This window comes from Dermacentor andersoni, chromosome 1 (assembly GCF_023375885.2).
Source record: "Dermacentor andersoni chromosome 1, qqDerAnde1_hic_scaffold, whole genome shotgun sequence".
NCBI lineage: Eukaryota > Metazoa > Arthropoda > Arachnida > Ixodida > Ixodidae > Dermacentor > Dermacentor andersoni.
Window position 1 is genome coordinate 139,252,279 of NC_092814.1, and position 22,175 is coordinate 139,274,453.

At 46.1% G+C, this 22,175-nt stretch overlaps 1 protein-coding gene and 1 pseudogene across 5 annotated transcripts in view; one reads left to right on the forward strand and one right to left on the reverse strand.

Annotated features, from left to right (window-relative positions):
• LOC126544343 (calcium-activated chloride channel regulator 1-like) overlaps positions 1-22,175 on the forward strand; it is a 93,657-nt gene that overhangs the window by 48,753 nt on the left and 22,729 nt on the right. The window lies entirely within an intron of this gene.
• Positions 607-3,882, reverse strand: LOC126544352 (speckle-type POZ protein pseudogene; annotated as a pseudogene).

Consider the following 22,175-nt stretch of genomic DNA (forward strand, 5'->3'; position numbering starts at 1 on the left):
ACGACGAACGCGCGAGCAGTGACACGAGCGCGAGGGGCAGTATGGGAACGCTGGCATGACGAGCGGCATCGGAATCAGCTGGGGTAGAAGACGACGACGAAGGCGCGAGCAGTGGCACGAGCGCGAGGCGCAGTACGGGGACGCTCGCATGACGAGCGGCATCGGAGTCAGTTGTGGCAGAAGACGACGACGTACGCGGGAGCAATGGCACAAGCGCATTCGCGCGTTTACGAGGAGGGACGCCGACGCTCAACCCTACAGGAACGGGTGCCTAAGAGCTGCGCTCTAAAATGTAATTGTAAAGTAATTAGGCTAACCACTCGGCGCCCACTCAGTCCGCTATTTGTGTGGCGCAACCCCTCGCGCCTGCACTCGGGGCAACCTTATTACGCGGGTCGAGACGCGAAAAATCTTTTTTTTCTTCATTTATTCATCCTTGTTCGCCCGCATCCCATACCCCTGTATGCCCTGAGGCATTAACCCTCACATTAAAACAAAGAAAAGAAAACCTTGTATAAGTGGCGTCACGATAACAAGGTTTCAAGCCGAGCATTCTAACTGCTATGCCACAGCTTTTTTGTTCAAGCGAAATGATATATGGCAGCGTTGAGAAGAAGAAGAATTTTATATCACCCCCACCCCCCTTCCAAGACAGAGTTTACAAGGTGACCATGCGGGTCCTTACGACGACCAGGCTATCAAATGGTCTGGGCGAAAAAAAAAAAGTCAGTAAGAATGCTACATAGCATTTTGCTCCAGCACACGGAACAGTTTCTGTAGTTTGTGCCTAGGACTGCTTGAAGCGCTTGTGGGGTGGCTCTATGGGCGGGACCTGCTGGGTGGCCAGCGCCTGGAAGGCCTCTGCGACCAAGTGCGGCTGCCGGTGGATAATGTTCTTCCAGCCCGCAGTCTCTGCAACACGCGTGGCATGTCTGGCGTTGATGAAATCAATGGCATGTGCTTTGAGCTGACCAGCGCAGTGCATGTCAGCCAGACTGAGCACCTGCGCAGCTGTATCAACAGATAGATTCGACCACAGGGACTCCTCACACATGACCTTTAACCGTTCTAGGGCGTACTTGTCAGCGGCAACAAGAAGGTCATCAGCCATGCTGTCAAGGTTGGGTGCTTGGCCAGTGTAGATGAACCGCAGCATTTCACGTAGCACCTCATGGTCCATGTCTGTGATCTCCACTCGACTCTGCTTCTTCTCTTCCATCTCGTGCTCAAACATCGCCGCAAATACCGGAGAGCGAGCCGCGAGGATGGCTTTGTGTGCATAGAATTCCCGGCCATTGACGCTCATGATGACATCGCTAAACTTGCGGCTCTCAAAGAGGTGCCCAAAGTCGTTGGACAATCGGCATTCGGGGACGTTGAACTGGATGACGCTGTTCTGTCCGGAGATGTTCACAGAATTAGCAAGAACACATACCTCGCAGGAGATTGTAAGCTTGTCGTTTGGAAGGAGTCCAGTGGCCTCATTGAGCAAGTCTCTTCGAATAAACTCCTTGAAGCCCCAGTCCTTGCCAGGAACAAAGGCGAACGCCTTTTTACTCTCCACGACCTCAGCCTCTTCCTGCTTTGCGTTCACGACGGAAAACTTGAACTTGGCCCGAACTTCACTCTTGCTGCAAGATATAAGTAACAGGAACAGGGACAGGTAGTCCTTGCTCCCCTCGTCCAGGCCTTTAGGATTCAGCTTTAGGCACCACTTCAGCTTGTCGTTGGCTCCCGCAGAAAATGTCGAGCTTCTGAGAACTTCCCCCGTCTCTTCCCGGCAAAAACTGAAGTTCTTGATGGTCCACATGTAGGAAAACTTAATCACTCTCACGTGAGTGTAGCACCAGCTCTCGGCCACGGGTGCGTCGACCTCGCTCTGCGGAGGCGGATTCGGCAGGTGGGGAAGTGCCATGGGGCTGGGTAACTCTGGCCGTACCTCATCGGGCGCGGCAGCAGCAAGGCGGCGCGACGACGGTCGTCCCCTTCTTCTGTCCATGGCTGCGGCCGGTAGGTGCTTGCAGGGAGTAGCCTTGCTGACGGCAACACTGCTGAAGGCGGTGACAACGCTGCGGCTGCGGCTCAGCGTCCACCACGGGTCGACTGACCGAACGGCCACATCAGCGCCGGGATCGCTGTCACCAGGCGTTCGCTCCGTTCACGTGCAGCACGAGCGAGCTTCTGCTTTTTTTTTTTCCAACAATGGATGTTACCCACTGTAGAGGACTGGCCAAGAAGAAGTGGTTTTACAATTGTTTTAATAAGATTATTAGATTATAAGAATAATAATAAAATAATAAGAATAAGATTATAATAAGAGTATTAGAGCGTGTGCTCGTGGTCGTGACACTGTCGTGGCCGTTCCGTGGTTGTGATTCCAGCTTCGTTGTCCGACTTTCGTCATGCCGTCGTCCTCACACAGTCGTCATGCATTCGTTGTCATATCTTCGACGTGAGGCCGTCGTGGTCGTTAAGTCGTCCTCACTCCAGCCTCGTTATTAGACTCTCATCGTGCTGTCGTCTTCACGCCATCGTCGTCGTACAGACTTCGTGATACAGTTGTCGGCACATCATACTCGTAATACACTCGTCGTCCTCGCACTATCCTCATACCATTGTCATGTCATCGTCATACAGTCTTGATGCCGTCGTGGTCATTCCATCGTCGTTATTCTATCTTCGTCATCCAATTCTCGCCATGCCGTCGTCACACAGTCGTCGTTTACCAGTGTCGTCATGTCGTCGTCGTCACGCTGCCATTTTAACATAGTCATCACTTCATAAACGTTATCCCACTGTCGTCATGCCATTGCAATAACGCCTTCGTCGTTCCACCGACGTCAGTACTTCGTCATTCTATCGTAATCATGCCGTTGTCATTCAATTTTGATAGTGCCGCCGCTGTCATGCCATCGTCGTCATTGCGTCGCCGTCATGCATCCGTTGACATGCCGTCGTCATCACCCCATCGTCGTCACGCAGTCGTTACCATACCAGTGTCATCATGCCTTCGTCGTCACACTGTCATTTTAATTTTTACCACTGTCATCATTACAGAAACGTCATCCCATTGTCGTCATGCCGTTGTCACACCGCCTTCAGCCTGTTTCACATGATGCGATTTTCGTCGCACCGGAAGTGCGATTTCCGTCGTTTGCGTCGAAAATCGCAGTCGCAGTGCCGACCCCCGATTTTCGGCCGCGACCAACCGGTTGGTCGCACAGTCGCAGCGATCGCTGCGATTTTCCGTCGAAATTGCGCGGAGAGCTATCATAGAGCTATTTCGCCGGTTTATTTTGGAAAATGGCGTCTCGCACTACAAGTGCAATGCGTGGATACGTGGATTGTCGAATTCGGTACGTACGCGAAGGGAGAATAAAAAAACTTGTACTGCAGATTCCATTCTGCGATTTCTATGCGTTTGTTGACACGCTACACAGCAAATGAAGTGCATTTTCACGTTTGCTTCGTACTCCTTTGCGAGTTGTCAGTACTAGGAGGTGCTCGATCCCCACCTGACGACGAGGTCGTCATAATTTTTTTTTTGTTGAGTAGCATGCAAAAATCGCGCTTACGGAGCAGCTTGAGCTATTTCAACCTCGGCAAGGGCAAATGACAAGATAGCAAAGTACCCGAAGTTTCAACGTCGTGCTGAACGCTGTGCTGTTCAGTTGCATTTTCTTGTCGGTTTTCAAGTGTGAATTTCCCGATGCATCTTGAAAGGTTATCTTACCTCACTTATTAAATTTGACAGAACAAAAGTGTAGGCTATCGTAATGAATTTTCTACGATAGCATTAAATCTGTGGCTTGAATAAACAGCGTCGTTAATTTGTTTTCGAATATTACATGCACGTTAAGTTGCACCTGTTCTCTGGAGAACTTTTTCTTCTTGCACAGAAATAAATAAACATTGACTATGTTGCGGACTTTGTATCCTTACTCCACCTGTATTAACATTTGCTTTGAAAAATAAATAACTCCACAGCTAGTAAATTAAGTAAATTATTCGCTTGCTGTAGTGGCACAGTGACAACGTACCCTCCTGCACCGTCATGTAAAACTCGCGCAACAATGCGAAAAGCAGGCAAACAGTCTGTTCTTGTGGGAATAAAACAGTAGAAAACGACACGTTAAAGAAAAGTAAATCAAAACTGTGCAGTGAAGTCAGCCAGTTGCATCCCTTCCTGTGAAACTTTGAATCTGTTAAGTACAAGCAGTTCATGCACGTTCACAGCTGATCAAGTGTGCAGAAACATTCATGCCTTACATGTTTCTAATAAGTTTGTGATCACATATATTAGTGTGTAAACTCATATAACGATATCCTTTGTGATTACTATATAAGTAATGAAATACCATGCTACTTGCAAGAACATGTCACCCGAGGATTTCAGGACAAATTTCTGCATTTCAACTATACACAATATGTGGTTTATTCAATAAAGGACCACAAACTACTTTTTGTAATGACAAACTTATTCAAAATTTTGCTTACATATAGGCAATAAAAAAATCTATAGACAAAAATATTGTTCTTCAATTTATTCACCTGCCACTGTGGCTACTAGCGGCGAGAATTTGGAGTGGCGCCCTCTCGCGACTGACGTCACGGCCAGGACGCCGCTCGCTCCGGTTCGCTCGGCTGCCGCGCGCGCTCGTTTCCTCCGTGCGTGCTTGAGGTATTGGCGGCTTGAGCCGTACTACAGAACATTATTTGGGATTGTTTGTGCTGTCATGCCTGAAACGCAGTTTCTTCTTCTAAACTGCATGAGTCATGAAAATTTGAGACTCGGATATCGCAAGCTATGTAGCGCTGAAGGGGTGTACTGGTCTTGCAATGCGTATTGTTAGGATTGGGGACTCAATCCCATCGCTCGTGATCCGTTGTCAAGATTGGAGTCCGGCATGAATTCGAAGGTAGCTGACCCACGCCGTCGTCCAACTTATCCACGCTGAGGACGTTGATGAAGGGAAGTACTGCTTCTCATCGAGAACGAGGAATATGGGTTTATTTACAGTATTTAGATGCAGTTCATCAGTCTAGCATGATTGCGAGAGATAGTACGTCAGTCTAACACGACTGCTTGAGAGAGTCTCTCAGTCTAACATGACTGCTTAAGTAAGTGTATCGAGCATCCGCACAACAGCCGTTTATAAACACTCGGTCCTCCCCCGATTCCAAGGTGGCGGAAACGTTCGTCCAGTCATCGTAAACACGCCGCATCTCCGCGGGACGGTTTACACACACACAAGCACACACACACACACACAGGTTCACGGTCCGAAACCGACATCACACGGATTTCGTAGAACTCGGAGCGGACCCTCGCAGTGCGTCCGGGTAGCCATTGTCTTTCGTCTTGGTCGGCGCGTGGGAAGGGGCCTCCGACGACGTTCCCGCGGCAACTCCCCCACTCATAGCAGATCAGGACTGCGTTGGTGGGTTCGGTAACAATAGTTGGCCCGCCGAACTCATTCAGTCACAATGGCGATTTAGTGACGCCGTGGCTAGAGGTTTGCGGAGGCACTCTAGGAAACGTTGACGCCCGTTGTCGCAACTGGCTGGCAACACTTGCACTTACGCTGGGCCGTTCTTAACAATATATGCGCCGCGTCTGTTCATAAATTTTGCTTAACAAGAATATCTGCAAGTTCAACACATGAAGTTATTTATGATGCTCCTCTAAACACTTAACATTCCCTTATTACTAAAGTATGAGAGACATAGCATTTTACATGGAAGAAATACCGTGATATTTGGTGTCAACATTATAAATCCGTGTTAGAAGGACACTGCCCAGCGAAGCTGTCATAATTATTATTACTCTGGTGAGTTGTTTTAGTCTAATGTGGCAACTGCATGTATTAAGGCCTAAAAGGAAGAGATAGGCGCGCATTTTGTGTGAAAAGGTTTGGCACTACTATCACCGTTCTCTGAAACAGGCACCCAGAAACGCATTGGCTGTTAACACGACGGCGCATTGTGTATAGCATATATTTATTTAACGAATACCATAACAGCGATCACATGAAAGAAAATTTCGTGGTTAAGATCGAGAACCAATCAAATGCAAGCAATCAAATGTGTCATACAGCGGCCCTCAGTAGCTTTTATCGACGATATGGCACACTCCTCCCGCAACGGAAGCAACCGACTGTTATGGCGAGGCGCGCATGGTTCGCGAAGCCCAGCAGTTCACTACAACTTTGAATTGATACCATGAAGTAGCTCTTTACAGCTCCTATTACAATGCCTATAGCATACTCGAGGCACTACAGTGCAGTTTAGCCTGCGTTGAAATGGAAAATGCAAACATATTCTGCCTCACCATGTCTAGATCCTGCGTTGTTTAATTATACAAACCGAAAACTATCTGCTTCGTCAATGCATAAAAGAGAACCTCGCATGCCCGCTTCATAAAGAAGGCGCCACAAGCCTCACATGAACACTTGAACTGCACTGGGGAACAATGATATCTTCAATATGCGCCACACTACTAATGAATGGGGCTTCGGCTCCTTGCTGACTGCAGCGAACCGGTCCAAAAGGCATATTTCACACAAATATTTGACCCGAGCAGCCTGTGTTAGTTCTCCAAACAGATTCATCATGTCTGTTCCTCAAGCAAGAAGCACCAGTAAATTGCTCAAGTGAGTTGAACGTGTAGCACGGAAAGGGAATAAATATTGGTGCATTCCTTTCAGTGTGCTGCAAACAGCTGTAAGCTTCAATCAGCTTTAGATCAAGTTACCGCAATTTAAATTTAACCAGTGATAGACAGCCTAATTTGAGAACCAGTTAAAAACGGAAGTGGTGCTGGCCGAATCTAAACTGCAGTGGTAGTTAAGTCCTCGTGTTACAGCCAAGCGTTTCTGTGAATAAATAGAAAAATTTGATATCACACCGTGAGCTATTCGTCGTGAGCAAACATGTTTTAGCGGGTTAAAATCAAGATAAATGTTGTGTAAGTCATATATAGCCAGCGTTTAGGCGTTTAATTGTGACACGCGTATTGCACCATGGGGGGTATGGAATCTTAATTGGATTCTTATGTGCTGTGCTTTTGCATCTATGCTTTTATTATTCACGTGAGCTACCCCTGCAAAGTGTAGATCCGCGCATGAAAAACCCGTAATGGGCTGGTCTGAGCTGCCTCGGGTGGCACTATAGCGTTGCCTTTGAGAAATATATTGTCGTCTAAGAAATAAGCTCCTTGATTACATTTTCGCGAACGAAGACGTCGTCGTAAAATGTATATTTGAGAGGCCTGTCTTAAGTATGCAAGCATTGGAAACGAGAGCGAACAAGCGGAAACGCTGCAGAATGCACCTGGACACCGCCCAAACTGCAGCAGACGACAGGCGCGAGTCCGTGCCCTGACGTCACGCGAGCGGCGCTCGCAGCGCCCCTCTAGGTCGTTCTCGGGGCTAATAACATTCAGCTGCTAGCACAACGCAAGGGGTTGATTTGCCAGCCATGTAAGTTGCATTTCGATGGGAGTCACAGGTAAAAAAAAAGCTCTTGCACTTATATTTAGTTCATCACATTTTATTGAACCCTTAAACTTCCAAATACTATTGCATAGGGGGACATGCTTATGCAAAATCTGACACCAATCGAAAGCAAAGGGCACAATTGTAAAACAACCATCTTTCGTGATAATTCGAGTGTGTAAACATTCATTGCATCAATGTGTATTGTTCAACAGCACTGCACAAATAACCATAATCAGGTGTAGCTAGTACTTCGTCAGGAAACTGGTTCTACAGATGTATAAATGTCGAGACATGGTTGCTCATACTACGTCGCACACATAGCACAAAGAAAACCTTTTTCAAGAGTTGTCCCTTCTGGCAGATATGAGTGGGCCATAAGCAGCAGAAACTTTATTGCAGGGCATTGTGTAATACCACTTATGATAGAATAAAGAGAGTGAAGAGGCTTTCAACAGTAGTACCTGATGCTACTCTAATAAGAGGAACAATGAGCGAAAAAATTGCTGGTAGAGCACTTAAGTTAAACAGTAACTTTTTGAAAGACGAAAATTCCAGGTGAGAGTTGGAGGTACATTTGTCCCACCCACACCAACAACACAGACATACTACAAGAAATGCTACAGCCTATCAGGGGCGTAGCCAGGGGGGGGGGGGGGGGGCTTATGGGGCTTCAGCCCCCCCCCCCGAATTTTTTTCGTGCTGTCCATGCACCGCCGACCAAAGCAAACCCCGGCGCCGGAAATCATTCTGGATTTTGTCTAGAACGTCTTTTTCACGCTAAGCCATTTCACCGCAAAAATTGCGAACTCGGGCTGGATTTCGCGGTAACGCCCATGCACCGGGAGTCACATAGCGCAAGCAGCCCCATCCGAGCACAAAGTTTCAAGGACGTTTTGATGGCAAACGTGCTTGCCGGGGCATCTCGCAGAGGCCGCGGAATCTACACTCTATCATGGAATCTACGGAGCGCGTGGATGTCAATTCCGAAACTTTATGGGTATAAAGTTCTCATAAACGTGTGGAAGGTGCATTGACATTTCCAAACGTGTGCTTTAGATTTTCAATTGCGGAACTTTGTAAGTTTAATGTTCCCATAAATATTTGACGCCAAAGGTTCATTAACTTTTCCAAAGTCGTACATCGGGCCATACAACGAGACACGCCAAATCAACACAATATCAGACAAGTTGACAAAGCCCGCAGCGAGGCCCGATGCGACGAAGCGTTGTGGTGGTTCATTCGTGCCGTCATGTCAATAAAAAAAATATAAAAATTTTTTTCCACCTGCGCCAAAGCATCCAGTGAAGACACTAAAGCCAGCCAAGGCAACTACGTTCTTATTAATTTTTTCAACTTTGACTTTGAATCGCGAGGACACATTGAGCCTCTTCAATTTTTTTGTTCTCGCTTCCCTACCCGCGGGCTGCCAGAGCCAGCCAGAGCACATGCGTTTTTCTTGTGTTGCCCCGACCACCGCGCGGCGCACTTCGGTGCGCATTCGGTTTTCTCTGGCCGAGTGCATTTTCGCCTGGCCGAGTTTTGGACGCTTTCTAGCTAGCAGACGATAAAAAGAAACAATGGTCGCTCGCCGCCATCACTGTGGGGACTCGATGGATTGCACCGCGTTCCCCTGAGCGCAACCTCTCCAGAAAGTCTTGTCTAGCCGGTGTAGGATACCGAGCAGTATGCGTATGGTTCTCGGTGGACCAAACGTCTCACGATTTCTTCGATATTCTTTCGGTAGCCAAATTAGGTGCCCAAAGTAGGCATTCGATTGTGGAGATACTTTCCTTTGCGTTTCTGCATTTCGGTGCCCCCGCCTCACAAAAGAAAAAGGACATTGTTGTAGCACAGCGAATTGTCGCATGGTGAAAGTTCGATTTTGTTGCTTCTTCTTTTGCGGAAAGTAATGGGCCATGGGACGCTTGAACTGCCGGATACTCTTATTATATTATTGCGATAGCAATTATATGGTCACTCTAGGCGCATTCCTGCCGTTGCCGTCGCCCTCATGTTCCGCATAAAATCCAAGCGCGGTAACATCATAACCGCGCACCGCATGCTGTATGTGCGATTCACGTAGGAAGGGGGAGGGGGGGCTGCAATGGGTGAGACGACGATGGTGGCTCAGTCTTGTGTGCGCAAGGGAGAAAAGTGAGGAGCAAGCGCGCCGCTTTCCGTCGCGCGCGATACATCGGGGGGAGTGGATGGAATGGGGGAGGGATCTAGGATTCTGTGAATCTGTGATTGCACAACATGTTTATTTGCCTTGTTTGACATATTATATACCGTGACTTTTTCTTAGATACGTAGATTTATTGGAGATTTATACATATATTTAAATATCTTGTTGCGAGGTTTTGTGTATACGTGCAGTGAACTTTGTTTCCAGTGGCACTGTTTTGCCCTTTATCAAGCTGTATCTTGGCATTTGTATGTTCCATTGTATCTTCGCGTTTCTATTGTACGAAGGCGAGTGAAATGAAAGTGAGCCCACCCATCCTGCGCAATTATGGTTCTGTTAATTATCTGCAAGGCGTGCGTGTAGCACACAGACATCTCTCATTTACAAAAGTGACACGCAGGTGTGAGGATAAATGTTCTTTAATGCGCACATACACTGGGTTGAACATGGTTGCGAGAGGTAACGGACGCTCCAGAAGTTGAGCAGCGTGGTGCCGTGATGTTTTTGACAGCTGAAGGTGTTTCCCAAAAAGAAATTAGTGACCGTATGGCTGCCGTGTACATTACAAGCAAGCAAGCAAGCAAGCAAGCAAGTAAGTAAAGTAAATAAGTAAAGAAAGTAAGTAAAGTAAGTAAGTGCTTTATTTCCCATATACAATATACATTTGAATATGGACAGGTCTTGAGGAAGAAAGCTGCGTCAGCAGCTTGACTAAGTCCTATTGAACATTGAACATTGCGTTTCATTGGCCACTGTCAAGCGTTAGAACAAACGGTTCAAAGAAGGACGTGAAAGTTGCAAAGACGATCCCAGACCGCACCAAAGCCATCGTGCAATCACTCCTAACAAAATTTCAAAGGTTGATGAGCTGATGACACAAGAACGGAGGATAAGCATCGATGAACTGGCAGAGCGTGTGAACATCAGTCACGGTTCGGTTCACCGTCACCGTTCACGCTATAATTCATGAACATCTCGGTTATCGGCTCTTGTGTGCGCTATGGATATCCAAGATTTTGAACCACCGCCAGAGTATGGAGAAGTTCGGCGCTGCCTTTACTCGCTGATCCGGTATCACAATAAAGGGTGACGATTTCTTGTCTGCAATTGTGATCGGAGACGAACCATCATGCCACTACTACGAGCCTGAAACACGACGGCAAAGCTTACAATGGAAACATTCGAATTCACCACCCCCAAAGAAAGCAAATGCCGTCATTTCCGCCGGAAAGATGTTGCTGACTTTTATTTTTCGATTGTCATGGGCCATTACTGATAGAATTTGCTAAATCTTGAGAGACTATCAATTGTTTCCGATATTGTGAAACGCCGGATCGGCTGCGGGTTGCAATCAAGAACAAACTACGTGAAAAATTGACGAATGGGGTCATCTTGTTCCACGACAATGCCCGTCCACACGTCGCTGATGTGGTTAACACAAAACTGGCAAAGTTCAAGCGGGAAACGCTGCAACATCCGCCATACAGCTCAGACCTGTCGCCTTGCGACTTCCATATTTTGGGGCAACCGAAAAAACAGCTCAAGGGAACCAGATTCCTCTCGGACGATGACGTGAAAGTCAGTTGCAGACGTTTTGAAGCAACAACCCAAGGAGCTTTATGAGACGGGAATTACGCGACTCGTTAGTCAATGGGACAAATGTCTAAATGCTCATGGAGACTACTTTTAAATAAAGTACCCCGTCTGTGATATATTCGCATTGGCTCACTTTCATTTGACTGGCCCTCGTATATTCTGCAGAACTCCTGCTTTTTATACGTGCTCTCTGTTGCGACTATAATTTCGTTGCAATTACTCACGATACATGACCGGTGACAGCTGCTCCTGCGTAATATATTGGAACAAATGACAGCGTCATTGGGATTTTTCACTGGCCCTTGCATATGTACAAGAATGTAAACAAGGATCTTGAATGACAAAGTTTCATTAACATATTTGTCCTCAACTTGTTCATTTCATGGCCTTTACATTTTTCATATCAGCGGCATGCACTGCTTTGCTGGTTTCGAACTGATGTAGTTCTAAAGTTCGTGTGATATTTTCTTTACTTACTAAACAGACAAAAACATGGAAGCATTGACATCAGTTATGTTGGGCACAATTTTTGGCACATAGGAGTATAATATTCTATGAATAAATACATATTTTGCTTGTATTGACAGTGCGTAGCGTTCAAGAATTCGTTTGCAGCATCTTTGGTAATGACAATACAGTTATTATTCATGTATTTGATCCCTAGGCAAATTGTTTAAGAGGAAGCTTTAGCACGGGCCCAACTCCGACGCGGCCTATTCAGATACATGTAAAACGCAGAAACGCTTTTCTGAGATAACTCTTGAATCGCTTTTAATGAAATTTGTTGCATTTGAGAGAGTAAGTTAAATTCTAGTGTCTGTTGGAAACGGAATTTCGATTTAGGGCCCGAACTTTGTTTAAAATATTTTGAAAAATTCGAAACACCGAAAAAAGTAGAAGCACGAAGTTTACAATTTAATAGCTCTTCATCAAGAACAGCTATCGTGGTTCTGTAAACGGCATCCATTACACCATTCAAAGCGGACAAATTTGATATGTCTATTTGAATTGGTTATGCCATGTACTAGGGTTCTGCAAAAGCCTTATTTCCATAATACTTAATTTTTTGAGACTCATGTGTAACATCAATTTTGTCCGCTGTAGATGTACTATTATGTGCAATTTACAGAATTGTGATATCAATTTTCATTGCTGATTTACAGTTGTAAGCTTCATTCTTTCGTTCTCTGAAAATTTTTTATGTTTGCCACTTTTTAATAAAATATTGACGACCTAAATCGAAAATTGGAAACAAAGAATCACTAGAATTTAAGTTTTTCTTTTAAATTCAGCAAACCTCATCAAATTTGGTGAAGTGGTTGCCGAGAAAAATGAATTTTCCTTCTACATGTATTTAGATAGGAGCATCCGACCTAATGTTTCCTCTTAGGAGGTGGCCGAGCTGCATTGTGAGCCCCCACGAACGAAATTTCTGGCTACGCCACTGCAGCCTATGGTGTACTACAGTCTATGGGAAAGCTATCTTATAAAGAAATCAAGAATGATGCAACAAGTCCTCGACAACACTGCAGACTTTCTTAGCCAGTCTGGCCTCTCGCTTTCTGATTAGTCAGCTTACATCGACGTCGGAAGAAAGACTAGAATCAAGAAATACTCCAGATTGCACATTGTGCTCCCAATAGCTGGAGAAACATACCCACAAGTCAACATCCACAAATCCTTAGCTAGTGTAAGACCATGATCGCAGAGCCAGCACGTGGGTGAAACAATTATGCCATGCCTGGACACAAATTCTACACCTGGCGAAAATAATAATCTTAAAATCATGGGGGGTGGACGAGTGGATACTACGGAAAATCGCAGATGCTGTGCTTGTGTCCAAGGTATTGTACGGTATGAATTACCAGCAGCACACAAAAAAGACAACTCATCGAATACAGGCATCGGGTAATAACAGGTCTTTCCAACTTTACCATGCTTGAAGACCTCCATGAGAAAGAGCAAACAAACAAGCACCTAGACAGAGTAGAGTTGCAGCCTGCAGCACAAATTCTTTGCCTCAAGAGCTCACAACCTGGTCCTAAAATACTATGCCAGCTAGCATATGAGATGCAAGGACTACCCCTCCCTTCAGAAAGAACCTCGGGAGCACCTGAACTTGAAACACAACAGGCCCATACCATGCAATAGGGGGCAAACAGTTAGGCCAGGAGACTATATGCAACTGCCAAACACATAGAGGAGGTTGCTAATCATGAAGATGCAAGCAAACATCAGGCACACATAGTACACTGATGTGGCAATAGCAGTGTAACAGTAGTATGACACTACATAAAACTAAACCCCATATAAGTGAGTACAATTCCAGGTCATCATACACCTAGAAAAGCTGAACTGAAAGCAATCAAAGCAGCACTTTAGGCCTGCACACCTGCAGCCTGCACACCTGCATGGATTCACCAGAGACTGTCTGGGCCTGCACATCACACGAGATTGTCAGGAAAATCAGGAGATTGACATGCGACTTGCAAGCACATGGCCCGAAATTAAATTACAGAATACATAGCCATGCAAATATTCCAGGACACAAGCGGGCTTATAAGCCCGACATAAGAACTGAAAACTGGACGAGTTGGTGTGTATTCATTAACTAAAGCGCGACAGATGGACAACGGACAAGAACGAAGCGCTCTGTGTGTTCACTTCGTTTTTGTCCATCGTACTTCTGTTGCACTACAGTTAATGAATTAATGAGGCCGCACAGAAGAAGAATGATACCTCCGCCCAAGGGCCCGATTTCACATCCAAATCCACGCGTGCGCACGCACGCACACGCACACAAATGTTGCAAGGGTTGCAAATGTTCTCTTTTTCCCGCTTTTATGTTTGGTTTCATCAAGCACTAGTTTTTATCAGATTTTATCGCTGTACTACTTTCTGGTAACATTTATAGATCACTGCATTTCCACAATAAACCTTTTAATTAGAAGTTTGCATACCCTGTTTTTACTGCTACACACTATACATTCTTGCTACATTGGCCAAATAAAGGATTTTATAAGGTACACAGAAGCATCATTAGGGCCATTAAAGGGACTTGTTGTAGTCTAGAAAAATAAAGAATAGCCTGGCTGCAAATGGCACCAGAGAACACATAGGACGAGCAAGAAAACCGAGATGATCTAACAACCAAAAGTTTAATGTATACACCGAGTAAATGCTGGCTAACAAGCAATAAACCGAACATACACAAAAAGGAGAAGCAAAAATTAATGTGTTTCGTGACAGGAAATGCATTCATTTCTAATGGAGGCCGTGCTGACAAGATTCTCCAAGCATTTTTAGATCTACAGCTTCCGTAATTTCTCTAGGCAGCCGATCTGCACAGAATGCTAGCTTCTTCGTCTACAATGCACGCTCAGATGTCGAGAGTGCATTGTAGAGGAAGAAGCTAGCATTCTGTGAAGATCGGCTGCCCAGAGAAATTATGGAAGCTGTAGATGCAAAGACACTGGGATAATCTTATCAGCATGGCCTCTATTACATTTTCAGAGACGGATGCATTTTCTGTTCGGATCTGTATGGATACACATCACTTCTTGCTTCTGTTTTTTGTGTAACTTCGATTTATTGCTTGTTAACCAGCATTTACTCAGCATGTTCAATAAACTTTCATTTGTTAGTACGCCTCATGATCGTCTTGGTCTCTAGCAGAAAGGTGTTCATTCTTTTTACAGTGAAGCTGTATATGCCTAGGCAAAACACTCATGGTCCGATTCCAAAAATCCTAGTGTAGGGGTATGAGCCATTGTTTAGGGGGGTGTGAGCCATTGCAATCATCTTGCATGATGGATGGAGAAATTCCTTGTTGGGTAGACATAGAAATGCTTATGCATTTAAAACATATACATTTATCTACGTATTATTGCAAGGAAGGGACTCAGAGGGGCACGGGGTTAAGACAAGATCATGATGTAATAATTATATATCTCGCAGCAAAGGCGTAAGGGCCATTAAGACCGATAGTAACGTAGTTTCTCTCTAGCAGCAGAGCGCACTATGGACATAGTGCGCTCTGCTGCAAATTTATGGACATAGTGCGCTCTTGGAAATAATGTTGCCGCATTGAACACAATCATTCTTTATTGCCATCATGGTGGCAGAACTTCAGACAACTATCTTTCATCTGTCTACACGGCTCCACGGTAGTGGAGCGGCTGTGTGCGACGTGCGGCTTTTCCGTGCTGGGTTTGCAGCGCTGACATGCATTGGCGCGTTGCACCAACCGTGTTGCTGCTGTAAAATATAGCGGAATGTGACGTGTTGCAGACGTTTACTCGTACCGTTGCTGAGTACACAAATAATAATGGGAGAAACGTGCCAAGCGTTTTAATGATTGCGTTTTGTTTCCTCCAATTTCGCACCTCGGCTGGAGATTGTTTGGTAAAGATGCTCAATTAATATACCTCCCGTTGGGGCAACACTCATTAAATTCTTTGGACGCTTTCTAGGAAACGACGCATTGCGCTGGATGGTTGTAATATGAGGAAAACGTTGGTACATCTGTCTGCGATTGAGCTTGCTCCATGAATGCACCCAACCAAATTCGTACTGAGTAAACACGGCGAAGGGCCTTCCAGGTTCCTACCATATAATAATAATAATCATGCTTTTTTCTCACCTCATGAAGAAGGCAGAAGTGCCAGAGGAGGATTATTTTGTCACGTGATAAACTAAACGTATGTCAAAAGTGCTCCCCAATGTGTGAATGTGAGGCTCATAACAAACAACAACAACAAAAACACATGCGGCGGCAACGAGATAGCTTTCTGCAGGACACATGTAGGGCCTGTGAAAAGCGCTAATTGTATATACGCGTAATATTTGCTCAGTCGGTGATTGTACTTCTGGCAACAATCGTCATTATTCTTGCAGAACATTCTTTTCCCGCGGGCCGGCCTACTTCCGTTATGCGGCTCTGCCGGCTCAATGAGTAATTTGCTCTGAGGCAAAATTTGCGACTGAACACCCGTACACGTGCTTACCGAGTGGATCAACCATGTGTGCACGCAGGTAACTTATCCTGCGCTTTGTTAATGTGTAAATGCGAACTTCCACTCCGTATATAATGTCTCCGTGGGGTCTTGGTTAAAGGTTACTTAACATTCTATAGGTTACAATGTAGAGGGTACCTGCTGGCAGCAGATAAATGTAACTAGTAAACAGCCCCCGTCGCACTCAGTTCCGTCATTGTAACCCTTAGCATGAGGAATACAATGAAAACATCAAAAGGACGGACGATGTAACCTCTATTTTATTCGTTACTCATGTTTATAGGTGTACTTATAGGTTACCAAGGTTAGAGTGTATGCCAATTATAGGAGGTTTATAGTACAGGAGAAGCAATGAGTGGTACCAGGCCGAATAGTTACACGCAGTTGGTGCCTGAGCACTTTCCTCCTGAGCTGGGCTTGCTTTGCTTACTTTGTTTTGCTTGCTTGTTTTGCTTGCTTGCTTGCTTTCTTGCTTGCCTTGCTTTGATTTACTTTGCTTGCTTTGCTCGCTCCTCATTCCATGGCGCTTACCCTCTACAGGGGATTGGACAAAAAGATGGCGGTCAAAAGAATTTTAGGGGAGAGAAAAGTTAAAAGAGAAAAAGGCAACGTAATACGGAAGTTCTGAAAATACGGAAATAGGCTAGTTTTAATGAGACTGATTTATGTAAAAGAAAACGTACAATTTACATATTGATAGAAAATTTTGCGGTATTAAAATCGTTTCAAGTAGAATCGGCAATCTTGTGAAGGGTCCAGTTACAGACTCAGAAAATTAATACGGTATCCTCCTTGTGTCACTGAGGTAATCGCAAGTGACAATGCAGGCGTTCCTGCGGCAATTCAGAAGCACCAAAGGCAAGAATATCTTGAGCATTTATGGGTATTGTTAGGAATGGCCGTACGGGGTGGCAACGTGCCAGCTATTTCAGCCCGCTGCACGTGTTCCAATCCAACCAGACTTGGCGCACTTCAGAGAACTGCGAATAACCGGCAGCCACGTGGCGCGGGGTCAGCTCAGGAATGTGCTACCCGCCAGCGCCACCCTTGACGGAGCAGAGTTCTACGAAGCCCCCCTGACGTCGGCTCCGGACCTCTACACCTGTGTGTGTGTGCAACACGAGTATGTGAGCCCGCCTCCTCCAAAAGGGCGGATCATCTTCGGTGACGTCGAACGGTGACGTCGAATGATGACTGGACGAACGTTTCCGTTCGCTTGGAATCAAGGGGGGGGGGGGGGGGGGACAAGTGCTTATAAGCAGCGGTTGTCGGCTGCGAGTGTGTGCTCGTTGTCGTGCTCGTCGTAGTGAGCTGTGTGCTCGTTGTCATGCTCGAAATGTACTAGTGAGCTGTGTGCTCGTAAGCTGTTTGCTGTATCACGGCCGGTCTCTAGGGGAGCGCGCGCTTTCCTTCTTACGGCCTTCGCATTCGCCACGGAAGCAATGGGAGTTTTTCTCCAAGAGTTACGCCTTTCGCCGCCGCCAGGGGCGCGACGACCCTACTGCGAGGGACCGCTCTCCGCCCGCCTGCTTCTGCGGCGGCGGGCGGTGATCGTCTGGTTTCGTGCTGTTTTTCCGTTGCTTCTTGTTCAACGATTCACCGAAACGAAAGAAAACAAAAAGCAAATGATTTATCTACATGTCAGCCAATAAGTTCACACGTGAACGGAGTTTTACTGCACAGACACTGCTAGAGGCCCGTGTACTGCACAGACACTGCACAGTACACGGGCCTCTAGAATTTCGCCTTCATAGAAATGGCTCAGTAGCTTAGCACTCCAACCACTGAGCCATCGCGGTGGATTCATATAAGTTTCAATGCCGCCATATTCATTACTTTCTTTTTCTCGCCACATTGTCAGGAATAGGGGGTATCGTCTCCTGACTCGGCTACCTGACGACGCCATTGTCGCCGCTGCTTCCGTGAACGGCATTCCTCGCAGCTGCGTGTCGAATTATGTCTCGAATTCCGACTCATCCGCCTTTACGTTGGTTTTCTAAGGATCCTCCCAAGGTCCGAATTCGCCGATCTTAACAATGTGCAGAAAAGCCTGCCAACTTCACTTCCCTCTTATGTGCGAAGCGCAAACGTCACTGTTGGTCTGCGCTTGCTTTTTTTTTTTCCGAGCCTCGCATATTTCTCTCTTGGACGGGGAGTGCTCTCATCGCACTGTGTGCCGGCAGGCAGCGTGGCCTTTAGTGTTGTGAGCGCTGGTGCACATTTCTACCCGTTTCTTCCACGGATTAAGTTATTTGCTGTGCGACGGTGTTTATTGCCCGCCGTTGATCATCCAACGCGGCGATGGTGTACTGCTGCGTACCGCTTTGCAAGTCGCAGTTGGGTAAGACTCAGAGCGTTTCTTTTCATCAATTCCCGAGTAATTCAGAACTGCTTGCAAAGTGGCTCAAAAACATCTCCAGAGAAAATTTCGTCTTCAACGACAAGTCGGCATCGAGTGTGGTTTGCAGCCGGCATTTCCTCGCGAGTTACTGCGTTTCAGGGTGCCGCATCAGAAAACTTTTGCCTGGTGCTGTGCCAACCGTGTTCGATGAGTACCCGTGCTACTTGGTGCCCAGTGTGAAAAAGCCTCGCAAGAAGCCCGCAGACAGAACCTGTGTACCTGGTCGAAAGCCGCATAAGCGCAAAGCGGAATCGCAAGAAAGCACGGACATTTCCGAGCTGCCAGATGACTATTCTGCTTAGAATCCTAGCATCTCTACTCAGACTAAAAATAATGAGGCAAAGCGAGCAAGCGGGTATGTATCCCTGATTGGAAGGCTTCGGAAACAGGTTGCTTACCAACGCTCAAAATGCGGCAAGATACAGCAACAGCTTGACGCCGAAAGAATTGTTGCCTTCTATCGTGGGAACAAAAGGCATGCGTCAGTTAAGAGAATTGTTGGCAATGCCGGAAAGGGGGACAAGAAAGCCACCTTTCTTTTACATCAGATAGACAGCTATGGGAAGAAGCGACCAGGATATCCAGAAGAGGTAATAAGGGAATGCGTTGTGTGGCGCTTTCTTTCGCCTAAAGGATACGACCACGCTCGGACGTCTCAGCTGCTTACACTTCCAGCCAAATGCACTCTTCAACGTTACGTGGGGCCCAGCCCAACGTCGTCAGGGATGAGTGCTGCAATGAGGGAAAGGTTGACGTATGAAGCCTCACTGCTGAGTACCAAGCAGCATATGGCTACGTTAATAATTGACGAAGCCAGCATCAAGCCAAAATGCGTTTATGACAGAAAATCTGATGCAGTGTTCGGCTTCCGAGACAAACCTAACAGTGACACGTCTTGCAGTTCAAAGGAAATCCTCGCAAATAGAGTCTTATGCTTTGTGCTTCATGGCATCTCCAGTTCTTACAGAATTCCCTGCTCGTACTACTTTACTAAGGAGCTCAGCGGGAGAGACCTATATGCGTGGACTAAAGAAGTGATAGCCGCAGTCGAGTCATGTGGCTTTTTGGTTGTGCGCATTGTGACGGACAATTATTCTTCTAGCACCACGATGTTTAAGCTTATGGGCAATGGCTGCCTGTCGACAGTAGTGAAGCACCCACAGGATCCTCATCGAGTAATTTTCTTAAGCTTCGACCCCTGCCATGTCCTAAAGAACATCCGAAGCCAGTTTCTTGAACGCGAGCTGACAGACAGCTCAGGTGTCATCTGCGGGGCATTTGTACAAAAGCTTTACGAGCTCCAGAAGGGGATGACTGTCAAGTTGGCACGCAACCTAACCCGCAAGCACGTCTACCCGACGAATCTAGAAAAAATGAATGTGCTCCGGGCTGTGCAAATATTCTCGCCCCAGGTAATAGCAGCAATAGAGCACCTCCAAGAAAACGCAAAAGGAGACCCTGCCTTTTACATTTTCAGAAAAGCTAGCTCCACAGTCCATTTCATGAAGACAGTCAAACAGTGGCTCGATATTCATGACACGACATATGCTGGAAGCGGTAACAAGATGGTCATTACAAAAGCAGATGACACTCGCCTGCTGTGGCTAACCGGTGAGTCTATATGGAAGGCATAGAACAGACTTCCAAAGCAGTAGGAAAAAGCGCTTTCACCGATGAGACCTTCCAAGCTCTGCTGTTCACTACAATGTCTACTGTACAAACGGTAGAATTCCTGTTGCGGAGAGATGTCAACTCCATTCTCACTAGGAAACTCAACAGTGACCCCATTGAGGCCCTCTTCGGAAAATTGAGAATGATGTGCGGAGGGAACGACATGTTGGATGCGAGAGCTGTAACGGCGGCTCTTGACCACATTGCCAAGACTGAGTCTTCAATTGGCAGCAGAGTAAAGACACAACGCGTCGACGCCGAGGAAATGATTTCCACTCTGCCGCAAGCAGTCTTTGAAGAACTGAAGCATTTCAAGGAAACTCCTGTCACCTCATCGCCCTCTGTCACATACTCCGGTTTAACTTACGTCGCTGGATACATTTTCAAATTGATCAGTGACTTCGGATGTGACGCTTGCAATATCCTTCTTCAAACTAGCGAGAGGACTGGTCCTCTCTACACTCTTCTGCAAGGCCAAGATTCCAGTGGACTGCACTACCCAAAACCAGAGTTTGTTGCCCTCTTGGACAAGGTCGTATATTTCTTTGAAAAAGTTGTCTTGCACCTGCCACGCACAAATGTTCTGGAAATACTTCAAATCCTCATTCAGCCACAGCTTGAAAACTCGCCTTTGCTCAGTAGTTCAGAAGGAACCGACAACAGCCATGCCATGAGGTCTGCTTCTTTGATATCTGAAAAATTTCTCAGAATACTTCTTGTTAACTACACCAAGAAAGTCACCGACAGGAACGAGAAGCCAGCTATTTATGTGCATAAACCATCCAGGAAGCTTTTCAGACTGTGAACTTTTCTTCTTTTTGTTTGGCGCTCTTCTCCCTTCCACGGCGTTGTTCATGCCATTTTCTTTGATGGGAAGTTGTTGATCACTCATGTACAAAACCGACTGAATCTGCAATAGATGTTCTGAACGTAAAACATATTGAAGTTATGGATCTGAGCGCACCGCATTGGACACCTTGAATTTACCTGTGAATAAATTTGTTTTCGTTTCTCTGAATTCGTCCAGCGTCATGAATTCATGCTAAATCCGCTTTCGTGCAAAACAAAAACGGCAGCGCTTGAGATCACGCGGGACGGACTTGGAGCGGGCGCGCGTTCTCCTTCCGCGTGAACGGCGGTCGCAGCGGCGGAGCAGTGGGGCAGTGGCGACCCCACCGCGGTGCGGTGGGAGGCGGAAACAGACCCCATTGCGAAGGCCGTAAGCAGAGAAGCGCGCGCACCCCTCGAGACCGGCCGTGGCTGTATGCGTCGTCTTGCGGGCTCCATTTGGGAGTCACGCTAGACTGTCCATGTATGTCTTGTTTTAAGAGGAAGCTTTAGCTCGGGTGCTCCTATCTAAATACATGCAAAAGGAGAATTCGTTTTTCTCGGCAAGCACTGCACCAAATTCCACAAGGTTTGTTGCATTTGAAAGAAAAACTTAAAATCTACTCACTGTTGGTTTCAGATTTTTTATTTAGGTCGTGAATTTTTTTATAAAAATTGGCAAAAATCGGAAATTCTCAAAAAACGAAACTATCAAGTTTACAACTCTGTAACTCAGCAACAAAAATTCATAATACGATTCCGTGAATTGCATCTAATAGTACATCTGAAGCGAACAAAATTGATATCTTACACATGAATCTAAAAAAATTCAGTAATATGGAAATACTGCTTTTGCAGAACCCTTGTAAACAACGTAACGAATTTACGTAAGATATAAAATGACGTACCGAATTTGTCCGCTTTGAATGATCTAATGGATGCCGTTTACAGAACCGAGATATCTGTTTTTTATGCATAGC